General features: G+C 35.7%; 12 non-coding genes across 12 annotated transcripts; all 12 read right to left on the bottom strand.

The window, feature by feature from the left end:
• Window positions 1–948: 948 nt before the first annotated feature.
• Trnay-gua (transfer RNA tyrosine (anticodon GUA)) lies at window positions 949–1,037 on the bottom strand. The gene is given in 2 exon segments: window positions 949–984; window positions 1,001–1,037. It is a non-coding gene; the product is annotated as a tRNA-Tyr (tRNA).
• Window positions 1,038–1,592: 555 nt separating this feature from the next.
• Window positions 1,593–1,679, bottom strand: Trnay-gua (transfer RNA tyrosine (anticodon GUA)). The gene is given in 2 exon segments: window positions 1,593–1,628; window positions 1,643–1,679. It is a non-coding gene; the product is annotated as a tRNA-Tyr (tRNA).
• Window positions 1,680–2,919: 1,240 nt separating this feature from the next.
• On the bottom strand, window positions 2,920–3,009 carry Trnay-gua (transfer RNA tyrosine (anticodon GUA)). The gene is given in 2 exon segments: window positions 2,920–2,957; window positions 2,973–3,009. It is a non-coding gene; the product is annotated as a tRNA-Tyr (tRNA).
• Window positions 3,010–10,107: 7,098 nt separating this feature from the next.
• Window positions 10,108–10,195, bottom strand: Trnay-gua (transfer RNA tyrosine (anticodon GUA)). The gene is given in 2 exon segments: window positions 10,108–10,143; window positions 10,159–10,195. It is a non-coding gene; the product is annotated as a tRNA-Tyr (tRNA).
• A 114-nt stretch (window positions 10,196–10,309) lies between these two features.
• Trnay-gua (transfer RNA tyrosine (anticodon GUA)) lies at window positions 10,310–10,396 on the bottom strand. The gene is given in 2 exon segments: window positions 10,310–10,345; window positions 10,360–10,396. It is a non-coding gene; the product is annotated as a tRNA-Tyr (tRNA).
• A 567-nt stretch (window positions 10,397–10,963) lies between these two features.
• Window positions 10,964–11,050, bottom strand: Trnay-gua (transfer RNA tyrosine (anticodon GUA)). Its single transcript is given in 2 exon segments — window positions 10,964–10,999; window positions 11,014–11,050. It is a non-coding gene; the product is annotated as a tRNA-Tyr (tRNA).
• Window positions 11,051–11,583: 533 nt separating this feature from the next.
• On the bottom strand, window positions 11,584–11,670 carry Trnay-gua (transfer RNA tyrosine (anticodon GUA)). The gene is given in 2 exon segments: window positions 11,584–11,619; window positions 11,634–11,670. It is a non-coding gene; the product is annotated as a tRNA-Tyr (tRNA).
• A 735-nt stretch (window positions 11,671–12,405) lies between these two features.
• On the bottom strand, window positions 12,406–12,492 carry Trnay-gua (transfer RNA tyrosine (anticodon GUA)). The gene is given in 2 exon segments: window positions 12,406–12,441; window positions 12,456–12,492. It is a non-coding gene; the product is annotated as a tRNA-Tyr (tRNA).
• An 857-nt stretch (window positions 12,493–13,349) lies between these two features.
• Trnay-gua (transfer RNA tyrosine (anticodon GUA)) lies at window positions 13,350–13,437 on the bottom strand. Its single transcript is given in 2 exon segments — window positions 13,350–13,385; window positions 13,401–13,437. It is a non-coding gene; the product is annotated as a tRNA-Tyr (tRNA).
• Window positions 13,438–14,892: 1,455 nt separating this feature from the next.
• Window positions 14,893–14,989, bottom strand: Trnay-gua (transfer RNA tyrosine (anticodon GUA)). Its single transcript is given in 2 exon segments — window positions 14,893–14,928; window positions 14,945–14,989. It is a non-coding gene; the product is annotated as a tRNA-Tyr (tRNA).
• Window positions 14,990–16,025: 1,036 nt separating this feature from the next.
• Window positions 16,026–16,113, bottom strand: Trnay-gua (transfer RNA tyrosine (anticodon GUA)). Its single transcript is given in 2 exon segments — window positions 16,026–16,061; window positions 16,077–16,113. It is a non-coding gene; the product is annotated as a tRNA-Tyr (tRNA).
• Window positions 16,114–16,587: 474 nt separating this feature from the next.
• On the bottom strand, window positions 16,588–16,675 carry Trnay-gua (transfer RNA tyrosine (anticodon GUA)). Its single transcript is given in 2 exon segments — window positions 16,588–16,623; window positions 16,639–16,675. It is a non-coding gene; the product is annotated as a tRNA-Tyr (tRNA).
• Window positions 16,676–17,031: the final 356 nt, after the last annotated feature.

Here is a 17,031-nt window from a genome sequence, read left to right as displayed (position 1 = left end):
TGTCCGTGACTTAGTACACGTGACAGTCCAATACATACTTAAAAATACTTTTACTCTATTCCCGGCAGAGAAGTGGCTCAGACCCTCCTACCGGTTGAATCACACATTTTACAGGATATCGCTATTATTACGGTACAAATACGAATCTGCTTTCTTTTAACAGTTAACATCAACACAGTGTACCTACTCGTCAGTTTTCATGTCATATTTTTTCTTGTGGTTGTTGAAAATTACACGTAAATGATACAGATTCTCTATGTGTATTGTGTTTTATTTATTATTGTTAAACCTGGCCCAAACCAGCCCAAAGTCCCTACTCAGCCGAGTGTAACCACACTTTAGTGTAAATATTTACATCTAGTCTGAAAGAGCGAATAGTTACCTGTTAATTTTCGGCTGCGTATAAACAGGTGAATCAACCTTGACCCAATTCACACAAATCCAGTAAGTTAGTAAATTACACACTTGACAATGTTCATTTAGATGTAAAAACGCCGACCTTACATTCATTATAAAATAGTTTTGCGTAAAGCCTTTTTTTTTCCCTTTGGAAAAATTCCACTCTAAAGGTATTTATTTTTGTACAACATTTACACAACAAATGGCCTGGGGGGGGGGGGGGGGTAGTTCGGTAAAATGTCCCAAGGGGAAGTAGTTCGGTAAAATGGCCGGGGGGGAGGGATTATTCGTCAAAATGGTCCAGGGGAGAGAAGTAGTTCGTTAAAATGGTCCAGTGGGGGGGGGGGGAGAGAGTATACCAGTAGAACAGTAAAAGGATTGAGTTGGAAAAGAAGAACGGGAAAATCGGAGACATGAAGAGTGAGCGGAAAATTAACTCGATAAAAAGGTTAATGAAGGGGGAAACGTATATTTAATTTGCTTAATTTGCTAAAGAAATTATATATTGAAAATGCTAACCGTAAAAAAATACTTTTTTTTTCAAAAAGATCCCGCGAACCGGATTCGAACCAGTGACCTAAGGATTGCTATATCTCTCGCTCTACAGTCCTCCGCTCTACCAACTGAGCTATCGCGGGGATGTTACAAAAGTACACTGGACGATTTACAATCACAGAAACGAAAAATAAATTCATGTTTAAGATTATCTTTAATCCCACCTGAAATAATTCAGAACGGAGGGATAGCTCCATTTGCATGGACTATACTGTGAGTGTTAGTCCAGGTAGGGCAAGTCAGGTTTGGTGGTGGGGGTTTAGTGGAGCCTGTTAGACGCAGCGGGGGGGGGGGGGTAAATTAATTGCTAAAAAAACATAAATTAACGACTATAAAATGAAATAGCTGTTGTCTAATTAACTATGAGACAGAGAATTTGCTAGTGTAAATCCATAATAAACTTCATGTAACCATGGTTTTATCTGTTTCAGAAAAACTTCCTTTATATCGTCTTTTTTATTTTAGCATATAGGTCCGTCTTTAAACAATCATAACATGAACTCTTTAAGATCTTCGCAATTTTAGTCAGATGAATTTTAATTAATTAAATTCAAAGATAATAAAATTAACCTTGAAAAAATAAAGCAATAAGTCAAATACAAGAGTTTTGATTTTTTTTAGTAGTTCATTAAAAAAGTTCCCGCGAACCGGATTCGAACCAGTGACCTAAGGATAGCTATCTTTCACTCTACAGTCCTCCGCTCTACCAACTGAGCTATCGCGGGCTTATGGGGACTCGATTTGTACTAATTTATCATTTCCTTTCATCAAAACACTTCTGTATTTCTTTATACCTTCTTCTTCATGTTTGGGGTTTAAAGTCCGCTTTCAAACTTACGATTATATCGCAGACTGTTTTTTTTGTGGTTAGTTCGTGGTTTTTGTGTATGTACAGTTTAGTTTCATTTGTTTTCCTTTCATTTTTGGATGTGGTTTTTTATTGTGCGGGATTTGTATTTTGTTATTGGGTGAACATTATTTTATCTTAACAGCTTGTTAGATTGATTCTTTTGTTTTGTGCACATATTTTTTACCAGGCTATGCAGAGTGGATGGGGCGTCCATAGCCAGTACTGTTTCTGTTGTTAATAATGTGTTTTTGTTTGTCTGGAAGTAGTTGATGAGTTCATTAAAGGGGGAGAATGCTGCAGGGACGACATTGTAGAAGAGATTCTTCACAAATGTTCCGAGTTGAAACAAAGGGGACGCTCGGTGCAAATGATCTGGATTCCCTCCCATATCGGCATACAAGGTAACGAGAATGCCGACAAAGCTGCTAAAAAGGGAGTGGAATCCAGTGCAATTGTGAAAACGGGAATAGGCTATTCCGAAATGAAGGCTACTATAAAGAAACAAATAAAAGAAGAATGGATTCAAAAATGGAACGCAAGCGACAAGGGTAGGCACGCCCACAACATACTACGTCCACCCGACGGGAGACTGCAGGTTACAGAAGACCAAAGGCCACCCATTAATAAAAAAATTACAAGGCTGCGTCTAGGTTCAGCCTCCTTCATTCACACAAAGAAATGGTGCCACACATGCAATGAAAAAAACACAATAGTCCACTACCTAATACACTGTAAGATTTTACCTGGCGATTAAATTAAAATCACAAGAAGCCCGCAGTTAAAAGCCCCTCGAGAAATGTATGAGATCTGTTAATGATCTCTGTCAGTGGCTTACAGTTTCTAATAATGCATTCCTCCAACTTGATCTTTTTTTTTTATGTAAGAAATATATTTTGGAAAATGAAACTTTCATCTGCCTTATTGTTTTGTTAAAAATTGCCGACATTTTCATTGGTTTTTATGCGTAGACCAATGTTTATATAGTTAAACTAGAAATCAACATAATAAAACATGCTACGTTTATAAAACTGTAAGTAATATAAATATAGCCCATTTAGTAAAACGTTGCTCTTCTAAAAATAACTAGATTAAATGTAATTTAAATTTTTAAAAAGCTTCCCGCGAACCGGATTTGAACCAGTGACCTAAGGATTGCAATAATAACTCTCTACAGTCCTCCGCTCTACCAACTGAGCTATCGCGAAGATATCACAAAGGCACACTGGACGAGTTACAGTAACAGAAATGAAACTTCAATTCACGTATAAAATTATCTTTAGTCCCATCTGAAATATGTCAGAACTGACAGTTGGCACTGCACGGCGTTTTTTTAAGTGAATGTGTATCCACGTTAGGCAAGTCAGAATTAGTCGTGGGATTTAGGCAAGTTTGCAAGAAGTTGTAATGGGGGGAGGGAGTAAAATTCATATATCTTGCAACCAGGGGCGGAACTACAGTGCCGCCAGACCCCGCAATGCGTGGGGGCCCACGCCATTTAGGGGCCCATAGCCGACCATAATAATTTTTTTATAGTTAAAAAATAAATTTCTTGCATCTTTGACCTGACGGTAAAACCTTTTGTAAATAACAAACAGATCTGCTGCAGTAGTGATGTTATACAGTAGCTAACACATGCTGTTGCGTAAAAAAATATATATGCCTGAGCTGTAGTGTGAAAGATAGGCAAACGTTCAAAACACTTCCAAGACTTATTTCCCTTTTTTAAATGGATAAATATGGATGCTCATTAGCTCCTTTTAATATATTGGTACTAAACAAATTAAAAAGCAATTACTTCTAATAATTATTATTTTTTTAAAATACAAACTAAAGATTGACATAGCAGAAAAAGGAAATATATTTAAAACTAATAAAATAAATAAAATAAAAAACATAAAAATAAACATAACACGAGAAACCATTACACATACAAAGCTTTCACGCTTTATATTCTTTTGACGGGCTTAAGACTAGGGGGTAGCTAGCATTACAGCAAACATATTGAGTAAACTATCGCTAAATCTGAAAAAAATAAATATTCAAAACTGACTAGTGCACTCACACATGACATGTTGTAATTTGTTTAAATTGAAAAAAAAAACATATTTTTTCAAAACCCGATCCGGCCAGAAATGACTATCCAGTGTTTGTATTCTGTATATATATATATATATATATATATATATATATATATATATATATATATATATATATATATATATATATATATATATATATATATATATGTATGTATATATATAGGGGGGCCCAGAAATTTGTTTTGCGGGGTGGCCATTTTTTTCTAGTTCCGCCACTGCTTGCAACGCATAAATTAAACGTATAATAAAATATGTTAACTAATCATGCAATGAGACAGAGAATTTTGCTGCTGTAAATCTAAGATCAACCCAAATATCGTATTGATCTAGTATGCCATGGTTCTATGTTGTGTTCAACAAAGGCAGTTTTTTTGGATCGTCAGTTTTCTAATATAAAGTTGACTATAAAAATTGTGTCAAATCAAAAATAAAATATCTTCTACATTATGATTTAAAACATAATTTATATTGTGTACAAATTAAGCAGTTACCCCCAATACACAAATGTGGGAGGAGATACAAACTCATCTCACTCGTGATGCCGATGTTAAAAGAAACTCAAAAGAGATACACAACAATGTTTTATTCTAATATTTATTTACACAATCACAAAACAATAGAATGCAGTTTAATCTCAGTATCTTTTCGTTTACAGTAATACATTTCTTCCCATTTATTTTGTTGAAACTTTGTGAGATATATTGATTAAATCAAATTGTAAACTTTTTAACAGCAAATATATTCAGGGTGGTTATACTGACAGTGATGTTGATACTGCAAGGATGTTGATACTGTCAGGGATGTTGATAAAGGTGTTGAAATTGGCAGGGATGTTGATCCTGGTGTTGATACTGGCAGGGATATTGATGCAGATGTTGATAAAAGTGTTAAAATTGGCAGGGATGTTGACATTGGTGTTGATACTCGCTGGGATGTTGAACCTGGAAGGGATGTTGACACAGAGAAGGATGTTGAGAAAAAAATGTTGATACTGACAGAGATGAATGTTGTTATTTCCAAACAAAACTCCGCCGGTGTTCTAAAAGATAAAATGATAAAACGTGTAAATATTATAAATAAATTATTTCAACATCTTTATAAATGATTTAATTTTAACAAAATACTGGAAAGTAATGTATTGTTTACTTGAGATATTTTTATTTAGGTTTTGTGTTGATAGTAGAAACTATAAAGTGCAGAAGGGCAACAAATACAGCTGATTGTAGAAATTAGGGACAGACAGGGAACATACAGTAGGTGATTGTAGAAATTAGGCACAGATAGGGAGCATATAGCAGGTGATTGTAGAAATTAGGGACGGATAGGGAACATATAGCAGGTGATTGTAGAAATTAGGGACAGACAGGGAACATATAGCAGGTGAGTGTAGAAATATGATGTAGACAGGGTACATATAGCAGGTGATTGTAGAAATTAGGGACAGACAGGGAACATATAGCAGGTGATTGTAGAAATTAGGCACAGACAGGGAGCATACAGCAGGTGATTGTAGAAATAAATGGAAGGCAGGGAACATATAGCAGGTGATTGTAGAAATAAAGGGAAGGCAGGGAACATATAATGGATATGTAATAATGTGTTAAACCTATGACTACTTAAGTCAGATCTACATTGATAGTGGAGATGTACTGAAAAATTTAACTTTAAGGATCTGACGATGTAATTTGAAAGTTGAGGACAATCCTTTCGTCTTTAGGACGGCACACAATGTTTACTAGGCACAAAATGGTGTGAGAAGAGAGAGTCAATGTTTACCAAAAGCCAAATTATTATCTGTTTTGTTTGGCGAAAGTAATGGAAGGACCTAGTCACGCAAAATTTGTCCAATCATTAAATAAAATATTAATATTAAATGTTGAACTCACTACACAAAAATTATTTAGTTTTACAACAATTATTTGAAAGTTTAAACAAGTAAATACGTGGTGTGCTAGTCGGCAATATAATATAGTCATGTCACCTAACTGTGTTCATAATAACAAGTTTTTGTAGCCTTGTACAGTACAGGATAGCAAAGGCGATAAGGTGTTGGACAGTTAAATCGCAGATCTGGGTTCGATTCCAGTTGGGAATGTTAGATTGATAGATGTAAAGTATTAACTTAGTACAAGCATTTAAAATAGGCTGATTATAATAGATAGTGGTGAGGTGGTGGGTTCCGTAAAGTGGTGCAGGATATTTAGGTAAAAAGTAAGTATTTCGGTAAAGTAGTACAGGGGTAAAATGGTATAGGAAGGGAAGTAGTTCGGTAAACAGGTGCATAGGAAATAACTCGGTAAAATGCTACAGTTGTGAAATAGGATAAAATGGTGCAGGGGAGAAGTAGTTCGGTAAAATGTTGCAGGGGAGAAGTAGTTCGGTATGGTGCAGTGGGAGAAGTAGTTCGGTAAAATGGTGCAGGGGGGAAGTAGTTCGGTAAAATGGTGCAGGGGGGAAGTAGTTCGGTAAAATGGTGCAGGGGGGGGGAAGTAGTTCGGTAAAATGGTTCAGGGGGGAAGTAGTTCGGTAAAATGGTGCAGGGGGGGGGGAAGTAGTTCGGTAAAATGGTGCAGGGGGGAAGTAGTTCGGTAAAATGGTGCAGGGGGGGGGGAAGTAGTTCGGTAAAATGGTTCAGGGGGGAAGTAGTTCGGTAAAATGGTGCAGGGGGGGGAAGTAGTTCGGTAAAATGGTGCAGGGGGGGGAAGTAGTTCGGTAAAATGGTTCAGGGGGGAAGTAGTTCGGTAAAATGGTTCAGGGGGGAAGTAGTTCGGTAAAATGGTTCAGGGGGGAAGTAGTTCGGTAAAATGGTTCAGGGGGGAAGTAGTTCGGTAAAATGGTTCAGGGGGGAAGTAGTTCGGTAAAATGGTGCAGGGGAGAAGTAGTTCGGTAAATGGTGCAGGGGGGGGGGGGAGAAGTAGTTCGGTAAATGGTGCAGGGGGGGGGAGAAGTAGTTCGGTAAATGGTGCAGGGGGGAAGTAGTTCGGTAAAATGATGCAGGGGGGGGGGGGAGAAGCAGTTCGGTAAAATGGTGCAGGGGGGAAGTAGTTCGGTAAATGTTGCAGGGGGTGGGAGAAGCAGTTCGGTAAAATGGTGCAGGGGGGGAGTAGTTCGGTAAAATGGTGCAGGGGGGGGGGAAGTAGTTCGGTAAAATGGTTCAGGGGGGAAGTAGTTCGGTAAAATGGTTCAGGGGGGAAGTAGTTCGGTAAAATGGTTCAGGGGGGAAGTAGTTCGGTAAAATGGTTCAGGGGGGAAGTAGTTCGGTAAAATGGTGCAGGGGAGAAGTAGTTCGGTAAATGGTGCAGGGGGGGGGAGAAGTAGTTCGGTAAAATGATGCAGGGGGGGGGGAGAAGCAGTTCGGTAAAATGGTGCAGGGGGGGAGTAGTTCGGTAAATGGTGCAGGGGGGAGTAGTTCGGTAAAATGATGCAGGGGGGGGGGGCAGAAGTAGTTCGGTAAATGGTGCTGGGGGGGAGTAGTTCGGTAAATGTTGCAGGGGGTGGGAGAAGCAGTTCGGTAAAATGGTGCAGGGAGGGAGTAGTTCGGTAAAATGATGCAGGGGGGGGGGGCAGAAGTAGTTCGGTAAATGGTAAGTACTTATTTGTTCTGTGAGAGACGTTGTTGGAAGCTATTAGCTTCCTACTGTTGAGCTGTTTATACTGGAGGTGGGGTACGATTGGGGTACGGTGATATCCGTAAAGAAAGAAAAGAAAGTTAACAACTTCTTAAGTGGATTGGGATAGTCCTATAGATATATTATTTGATAACTAAGTTGGCGAATACATATCATTTCATAATTAAAACTATTTATTTTAAATATCAAACCACATTTATTTACTTAGTCTTAAAAAATAATGAAATATTGAAATAAAAATGTGGCTCTTTAAAAACTGGGAAATTTGGAAAATTGTAACTTTTGGCTTTTCCGTCTCAAGGGGTTGGCGACCCCTGCCCTATTACACCAGAAATGTGTTGAAATTTAAAAAAAAACAGAATCGGAGGTGCCAACGTTGGAGATCAACAGGATTTTAAGTTAAAAATCTTTTAAACAAATATAAAATAAAATGAGACTAAAGTGTATCATTTCCAAGGAGGTTTCATTTTAAACCTCTGTTCAAAATCTAAGAAATGTGTCCTATATTACACTTTTTAAAATACATTTATTTGCAAACTAAAAACAATCATTCCAATTTTTACTGCGTTCCTCTGTATTTCTTTTATTTTTATTTAGAAAGCTGAATTTAATAGTACGTTGTCTCCCTTGGCTCATCAAATATGTAAAGAGTAAGTCTTAGTAATCCAGACACAATTTTACATTTGTTTTTACTAGATTATGCACATCATATAACATAACATATAGAATGTCGTGTTATCTTGAATGGGGTTATGGAATAGAGCAAAATTATACAAAAGCAATACAAGGCATTCACTTGTCAAACATCATCTCCAATGGTAAATTACTAGGAGTCGGAGAAAACGGAAATGGAAGCCGTTTCAGAAATAATTTTAAAAAGATGGCCGAGTCAAAAAGACAACAGGGAGACGTGGGGACGCACAGCAGAAAAACCTCGGACAAGAGCAGGACTGTCTTAGGGAACTGTCTAGAAAATGGACAGTGGCCGGCGAAAGATGAAAGATCTTACTGTGGTTGGTCCTTGTGTGTTGGTCAAGAAATGGAAAATTTGATGATTTTTTTGCTTTCTATTTTTTAAAGGATTAATCCTTAAGTTAACTGATGATGCAATAATGATTTATTAAAAGATATATTAAACTGTTAGTAAGTTAACAGATATTCAGAGTTTTGAAAATCGCATTGTACAACTGAAAATTGTAAATATATGTTTATAAAGTTGAAAATAAAACATATCTATATTATGAAATGCAAAAAAAAAAAAAAAAAAAAAAAAAAAAAAAAACTCTGAATATTATTTATGCTGAACATGATAAAACCAAACTTTAAAAAAAATTTCTTTAACCAGATTCAAAACGATATTTAGTTGTACCATTCTGTCATTTCTATTCATCAAAATCCACTTAATTTCTTTCATAATTTTCCTGATAATTAAATCTAAATCACCCGAGATGCACAGTTAAAAATCTTCTTATGAGTAATCTATGCTAAATATAATCGTTAATATTTTATTAAATTGAAGATTCTCGTGTTACTTAGCCTACCAGCTAACACAGATAACGATAAACCAAGACAAAATTACAAGTCCCATGAACTGAATATAGAGTTTCTATCAGGCATCTGTTCGTGAATTGATAAACATTTCCGTGAACCGGATTAAAACCATATGGCCTAATGAACAACAGTCCTCTGTTCTATAAATTGAGCTAACTTTAATCATCTTTACTTCCTCGTATATACGAAGTATAGAGAAAGTTTTGTAATCGTGCAAAAAAAAACAACTTTTGAGCGATTTCCGATAACCGGAATTGGTACTTTTTTGCTTTGAATTTTTCAAAAGCCAATAACTTGAGTAATATTTTAGATAGATAAACAAAATTTCACATGTATGTAAAAGATCTAATGTTCTACCTTCTATTAAATTTCGAGTAATTTCCGTTGACCGGAAGTAGTAATTTACGTTATTTTCGATTTCTCAAAAAACGCATGTAAATTTATAAAGTACTAATAATATTGCGCACTAGTATGCACATCTTTATTTGCCGTTCAATTGGTGTGCAATTCTTTTTCCACGAGATTTTATTCTATTTTAAAAAGTTTAAGTATTTAAAATGCATTAAAAATCATGTTTATATCCCGAGTTTCCATCCCCTGTGGTTTTATCTAAGAATATTCGAGAAAGTTTAGGGGAGATCACTCCCGGCTTATTTTAAACTATTTCTAAGCAATCGATTTAAAATAGCATGAAACGAATTGAGTAAACCAAAGTTATAGCCTATCATCATCAACATGGGGGAGGTGGGAGACTAGGTTAAACCCTCAGAAGGACAGGAATCGTTAGATAACAATTTTACAATATTATATTTAACTTTATCCAACACTTTTTAGTAATGTGAAACCGTAATTTCTAGGTTATTATATAAGCTTTACGTGGATTTTTGCAAATTTCTAAGTGTGGATACTTTCATTGGGTTAAAAATGTCTTTACGAATTTAACTTGTTATGTATATTATCCTCTCTTTATTTGAAAAAGAAATTATACATTAAAAATGCTAATCTTAAACATTTTTCCAAAAGTTCCCTCGAACCGGATTCGAACCAGTGACCTAAGGATAGCTCTTTCAATGCTCTACAGTCCTCCGCTCTACCAATTGAGCTATCGCGGGTTGTGTAGACTTTGACTTATTTGTGAAAAAAATGTAATCAACATTTACTTGATTGGTTCCACTAATTTAGAAAAAAAATTCGTATAAAAAAAACATTTCGTGTAAATAAAAAATTCCCGCGAACCGGATTCGAACCAGTGACCTAAGGATTGCTATTGTTCACTCTACAGTCCTCCGCTCTACCAACTGAGCTATCGCGGGGATGTTATAATTGTACACTGGACGATTTACAAGCACAGAAACCAAACATAAATTCATGTTTAAGATTATCTTTAATCTGATCTGGAAATTCATAACGGACAGTGAAGCTGTATGGTCTATAAAGGGAATGTCTGTCCACATATGGCGTCACGTTTGGTTGTATAATTTAGTGGAGTCTGTTAGACACAGGGGTGTGGGGTGTAAAAATCATATTTCAATCAACACATAATACGAACGCATAATATTATGTGTTTATCTAATCATAAAACAAGACAAAAAATGTGTTGTAAATCCAACAGCAACCCAAATATTGTGTCGATCTAACATGACATTGTTTTGTGTTCAAGAAAAACGGCTTCTTTGTTTCGTCAGTTTTCTTTTAGCCTATTGGGCCGTTTATTTTTTAAAATCTTGTATTAGCTGGATCAACACAATGAATATTTTCTTGTATTAGTAAATTAAACTTAAATCGAATTACGCCAACAACATTGAACTAACGCCGCCTAAAATAAAGTAGCTCATGAAAATCTTGTTCTAATGTGTTTTATTATCTGAATAAAAAAAGATTCCCGCGAACCGGATTCGAACCAGTGACCTAAGGATAGCTATCTTTCATTCTACAGTCCGCCGCTCTACCAACTGAGCTATCGCGGGGATGTCGTTGAGGTACACTAGACGGATTACAAACAGTGATAGACAATTTTAATTAATGTTAAAGATTATCTTATAATCTCATCTAAAATAATGTATAACGGACAGCTTATTTTACATGGCAAGTCAGGTTTGATGGTGGGGTTTAGTGGAGTGTTAGACGCTATAGATGGTGGAGAGGGGAGGGGGGGGGGGAATTAATTGCTAACAACACATAAAATTATTGGCCAAGCAAAGAAAAACATTTTAAAAATGAGACAGAAAATTTGCTTGATGTAAATTCAAGGACAACTCAAATCTCTAATGGCTCTAGCATGACATGGGCCTATGTTGTATTATGGAAGTTTTATTCTATCCTACTGGGGCATATTTTAACAATCACAAATTAAACTCCTCGGGATATGAGTGATTTTAGTCTAATCAACTTAATTGATTAAATTCAAATTCAATAAAAAAAATTTACCTCAACAAAATAAACCAAGTCAAATACAAGCGTTGGATTTTTTTTGTGTGAGATAGTTGATTAAAAAAAAAGTTCCCGCGAACCGGATTCGAACCAGTGACCTAAGGATTGCTATCTTTCACTCTACAGTCCTCCGCTCTACCAACTGAGCTATCGCGGGATTGTTTAAGTTATCAATTTGTACTTATTTATAATTTCTCTATATCAAACACCTCTGTATTTCTTTATATAATTTTACCTGCCGATTAAATCAAAATCACAAGAAGCCCGCAGTTAAAAGCCTCTCGAGAAATGTATGATATCTGTTAGTGGTCTCTGTCAGTGGCTTTCAGTTGCCTGTAGCTGGTACAGTTACCGATATAGCACTATAAGTGAACACAAGTTCATCTAAGGATCGCTATACTTTTCACTTTACAGACCTCCGCTATAAAACTGAACTATCGCAGGCTATGACAGCACAAATATAAATTGTAATACATTTAAATAGGGGCAATGTGTATGTATGTGTGCGTGATTTTGTGTATGTGTGTATATATTAGGTATGTGCGTGCATGTGTGTTGTTGTTGCTATTTGGGTGTGTGTATTTTTCAGTATGCCTAAAAAGTTAGATACGTAAAATTGCCCACCCTGCACCTAAATCTGTAAGACTACATGCAAGCCTAAATAAGAATGTAAGCCTAAATCTATAGACCTATATATAAGTGACTCATTAAATAGTGCATTTATCTGGATACACCTAAAAATCACCCTTTGATTAAATAAGATATGGTGTATATTTAAAATGAAATATGTTTCTAGGTTTGTTTGATGTGGCATATCAAGGTAACAAAATAAGGGCTGTGTCAATAACGTTCTATCTTTTTATTTTTATTTTTTTATGTCGTAAAAAAAAATTCCCGCGAACCGGATTCGAACCAGTGACCTAAGGATAGCCATTTAACTCTCTACAGTCCTCCGCTCTACCAACTGAGCTATCGCGGGGATGGTATGGTAGACTGATTATTACTACACATGAAAACTGCAGTTCAGAATAATCCAGTACTAATCAACAGTTAACATCAATAAAATCAGTGGTTATCCAGTGACCTAAGGATTGCTAAATCTCTCGCTCTACAGCTCTCAGCTCTACCAACTGAGCTATCCCGGGGATGTTTTACCTCATTGGGTTATCCATTGAGTTGAAAACTACAAATCAGTTTAACGAAACTATGTTTGGGGTTATCTTCTGAAGTATATCATTTGAAGCAGTGTGGCCAATAAAGAGAATATACATCCACGTAAATCGAGCTTAGTGGTGGGATTTAGGTAAGTTTGTATGACGCTGTATTGGAGGGGGGGGGAGAGAATTTATTGCTGATAACATCTGATGTCTAACCAACAAAGGTTCAAAGCCTTTTTTTACGAAGTGACTACTCGGAAAAAGATTTTTCGATAGAAAATACAAAACTCAATAGTTCTGCGCATGCGCAGTGACTTAATAGCTGCGCTAGGGTTAGGGTGAGGGTTAGGGTTAGGGTTCAGGTTAGGGTTAGGGATCTGCGGTTTGTTTGAAAACACACGCATGCGAAGTATCATCGAAAACAGCCGCGAGTGATGGCGATAGTTTCTCTCCATTGCGCATGTATATTTTTTTCCGGCTACAATCGGCCTTTTTTTTATCTTAATCTAAAAACAGATAAAATGTGTCATGTAACTAGTTTAACAGAAATGTTTAGCATACATTATTGCCTGTGTTTTTAACAAAACTGAAAACAAAATTAAAGACTTTTTTTTATTTCGTTTAAATAATTGCATATTAGTTAAACTTTAATTTGTATTTTTTTTAATAAGAAAAAAGTTCCCGCGAACCGGATTCGAACCAGTGACCTAAGGATTGCTATTTTAACACACTACAGTCCTCCGCTCTACCAACTGAGCTATCGCGGGGATGAAATTACCGGGGGATGATTGCTTGATTTGAAAACGTCAGTTCAGTATAATCCCATTCTAATCTCTGGGATTATCTGAGGTAAAATCTCAAATGTTCGCTGGGCCATGACAAAAATTTTATACCCGGTCCAATTTTTCTAATCTATCTTCTATATATATAATTCTCTTCTGGGAGACGTTAGAAAACAAGCTGCAAGAGCTCCTTGCAGTCCCATCTCTTCCTCTCTATCACTACCACCCCCACCCCCCACATGGTCTGGTGAGCGATGGTTCACTCTAAATGTTTCATAGAGACGGGTTTAGTGACGGATATTAGGGGCAGATAATTTAGTTTGAAACGATTTTAAACTTAGAGGAGGTAACTAAGAGGAGGCTGCTTTCACGGCGGGGGGGGGGGGGGGTATAGGGTAGGGGTTGGGGTTGGGGTTGGGAAAGAGGGGGGTAGTGCTTTAAAGCAAATATTTTCAGTGGCAGCATTGGTACTGTTGAATTCACAAATTATGAATTACTGAAAAGTAAAAAACAAAAACAACTAAATAGCGGCGTATGATACGCCGCGGGTCGACTCGTAGTAATGATAAGGCGTGGTCAGCCCTGTGTTTAGATAATGATAGACAGCAAAACTTTAATTAAGCTGGAAAACTGGTTCTGAATAGACTATCCAAATATTTTAACAAGTATAAAATTCAACAACTAATTCGCGAATTCATTTAAAAATTTCCATTGGATTTTACAAGATTTTTTTTTTATTTTAGTCATATATACTTAAATTTACAAAATACAAATTCAAATTGAATAGAATAGAAAAAAAGTCAACAAAAATAAATCAACACAGACCAAATTAAAGAAATGCAACAGAGTGAAAGTTTCGGGTTAAATGTTTTGGTAAAAATAAAAAAAATTCCGCGTACCGGATTCGAATTATTCCGTGACAAAAATTACAGTTCAGAATAATTCACCACTAATCTCTGGGATTATTTAAGGCGAAAACTCAAATGTTCGCTGGACAGGGATGAAAATTTAAAAACCCAGTCCACTTGTTTGTAATAGTATTGAGCAAGCGTGGACAGGGTTGTGTTCAGAAAACTAAAGAGCCTGTTTTGAATGGGTTACACAAGAATTAATTGCTGACAACATCTGATGTCTAACCAACAAAGGTTCAGAACTTTTTTTATCTTAATTTTAGCATACATTAAAATGTTTGTTTGTATTAACTGGGCCGCCATAAGTCAAATTTATATAGCTCTTATCTTACTGTGTGTACACGGGGTTTTGTTTATTGTAGTCATATATACTTAAATTTACAAAATACAAATTCAAATCGAATAGAAAAAAGCCAACAAAAATCAACTGACACGGACCAAAATAAAGCAATGCAACCGACTGAAAGTTTTGAATTTAATTTTTTTAGATGAAAAAAACATTTTTTTAATTAGCTGATAAAATAAAAGTTCCCGCGAACCGGATTCGAACCAGTGAGCTAAGGATTGCTATATCTCTCGCTCTACAGTCCTCCGCTCTACCAACTGAGCTATCGCGCTATCGCGGGGATGTTGTAACCAATTGGTTATTTATTGACATGGAAACTACAACTCAGTATAACGCAACTTGGGGTTGTCTTCTGAAGTAAATCAGTTGAAGATGTATGGCCAATAACGAGAATATATTTACACGTAAAGTAAATTTGGCTTAATGGTGGGATTTAGGGAAGTTTGTATGACGCTGTGTTGGGAGGGGGAGGGGGAGAGAGAATTAATTGCTGATAACGTCTGATGTCTAACCAAAAAATCTTGTCCGTATGTCTGTGTATGTGTGTGTGTGTTTGTCTGTAAACACGATAACTTGAATACCGTTACCGCTATGTTGATGAAATTTCATATATAAGTATTATATCGAATTTGTAGATAAGTATCAATTTTTGAGCGATTTCCGATTAACCGAAAAGGAAGTTTTTTTTACTTTGAATTGTTCAAAAGAGTATAACTTGAGAACTATTTTAGATAGATAAATGAAATTTCACAGTAAAAGATGTAATTATCTACCTTCGTACGAATCTTGAGTAATTTTTGTTGACCGGAAGTAGTAATTTACGCTATTTCCGATTTCTCAAAAAACGCATGTGAATTTATAAAGTACTAATAATATTTCGCACAATTATGCACATTTTGTTTGGCGTTCGCTTGGTGTGCAATTCTTTTTTCAACCAGATTCTATTATATTTTAAAAAGTTTAATTAATTGAAAATAGATTTAAAATATTGTCTATATCCCGAGTTGCCATCCTCCGTAGTGTTATATAACAATATTCGAGAACGTTTAGGGGAGATCACTCCCGGTTTATTTTATCTTAATCTAAAAATAGACAAAATTTCTCATGTAACTAGTTTAATAGAAATTTTTAGCATACATTATTGCCTGTGATTTTAACCCAAAAAAAAATTTAAATTGGTATCAATTGGGTCGGGTCGTCTTTAAAATAAAAATCAACTTGAAGTTGTTGTTTTTTTTTATTTCGTTAAAGTAATTGCATATTTTTATTAGTTAAACTTTAATTTGTATTTTTTTTTCTTTGGATAAGAAAAAAGTTCCCGCGAACCGGATTCGAACCAGTGACCTAAGGATTGCTATTTTAACACACTACAGTCCTCCGCTCTACCAACTGAGCTATCGCGGGGATGACATTACCAGTGGATTATTGCTTAATTTGAAAACGTCAGTTAAGTATATTCCCGTACTAATCTCTGAGCTTTTCTGAGGTAAAATCTCAAATGTTTGCTGAGCCATAACGAAAATTTAAAAACCCGGTCCAATTATTTCTAATAATAATGATAATGCGTGGTCAGCCTTGTGTTTAGATAATGATAGACAGCTAAACTTTAATTAAGCTGTAAATCGATTCTGAACAGACTATACAAATATTTTAACACGACGTTGTATAAAATTCAACGACTAATTAGCGAATTCATTACAAAATTTCCATTGGATTTTACAAGATTTTTTATTATTTTAGTCATATATACTTACATTTACAAAATACAAATTTAAAATTGAATAGAATAGAAAAAAGTCAACAAAAATAAATTAACATGGACCAAATTAAAGCAATGCAACAGTTTTGTGTTAAATTTTTTAGATGAAAATAAAAAGTTCCCGCAAACCGGATTCGAACCGGTGACCTAAGGATTGCCATATAAACCACCTACAGTCCTCCGCTCTACCCACTGAGCTACCGCTGGATTATTCCTTGACATAAAAATTACAGTTCAGAATAATTCACCACTAATCTCTGGGATTATTTAAGGCGAAAACTCAAATGTTCGCTGGACTGGGACGAAAATTTAAAAACTTAGTCCACCTGTTTGTAATCGTAATGAGCAAGCGTGGACATCGTTGTGTTCATAAAACTATAGAGCCTGTTTTAGATGGGTTACACAACAATTAATTGCTGACAGCATCTGATGTCTAACCAACAAAGGTTCAGAACTTTTTTTATCTTAATTTTAGCATACATTAAAATGTTTCTTTGTATCAACTTGTCCGCCACAAATCAAATTTATATAGCTCCCACTGAGTGTACACGGGGTTTTGTTTA

Source organism: Physella acuta, unplaced genomic scaffold (assembly GCF_028476545.2).
Source record: "Physella acuta isolate Inbredline_101_S28 unplaced genomic scaffold, ASM2847654v3 ptg001162l, whole genome shotgun sequence".
NCBI lineage: Eukaryota > Metazoa > Mollusca > Gastropoda > Physidae > Physella > Physella acuta.
Note: the sequence above shows the minus strand (reverse complement) of the source record. Positions and strands in the feature narration are given on the sequence as shown.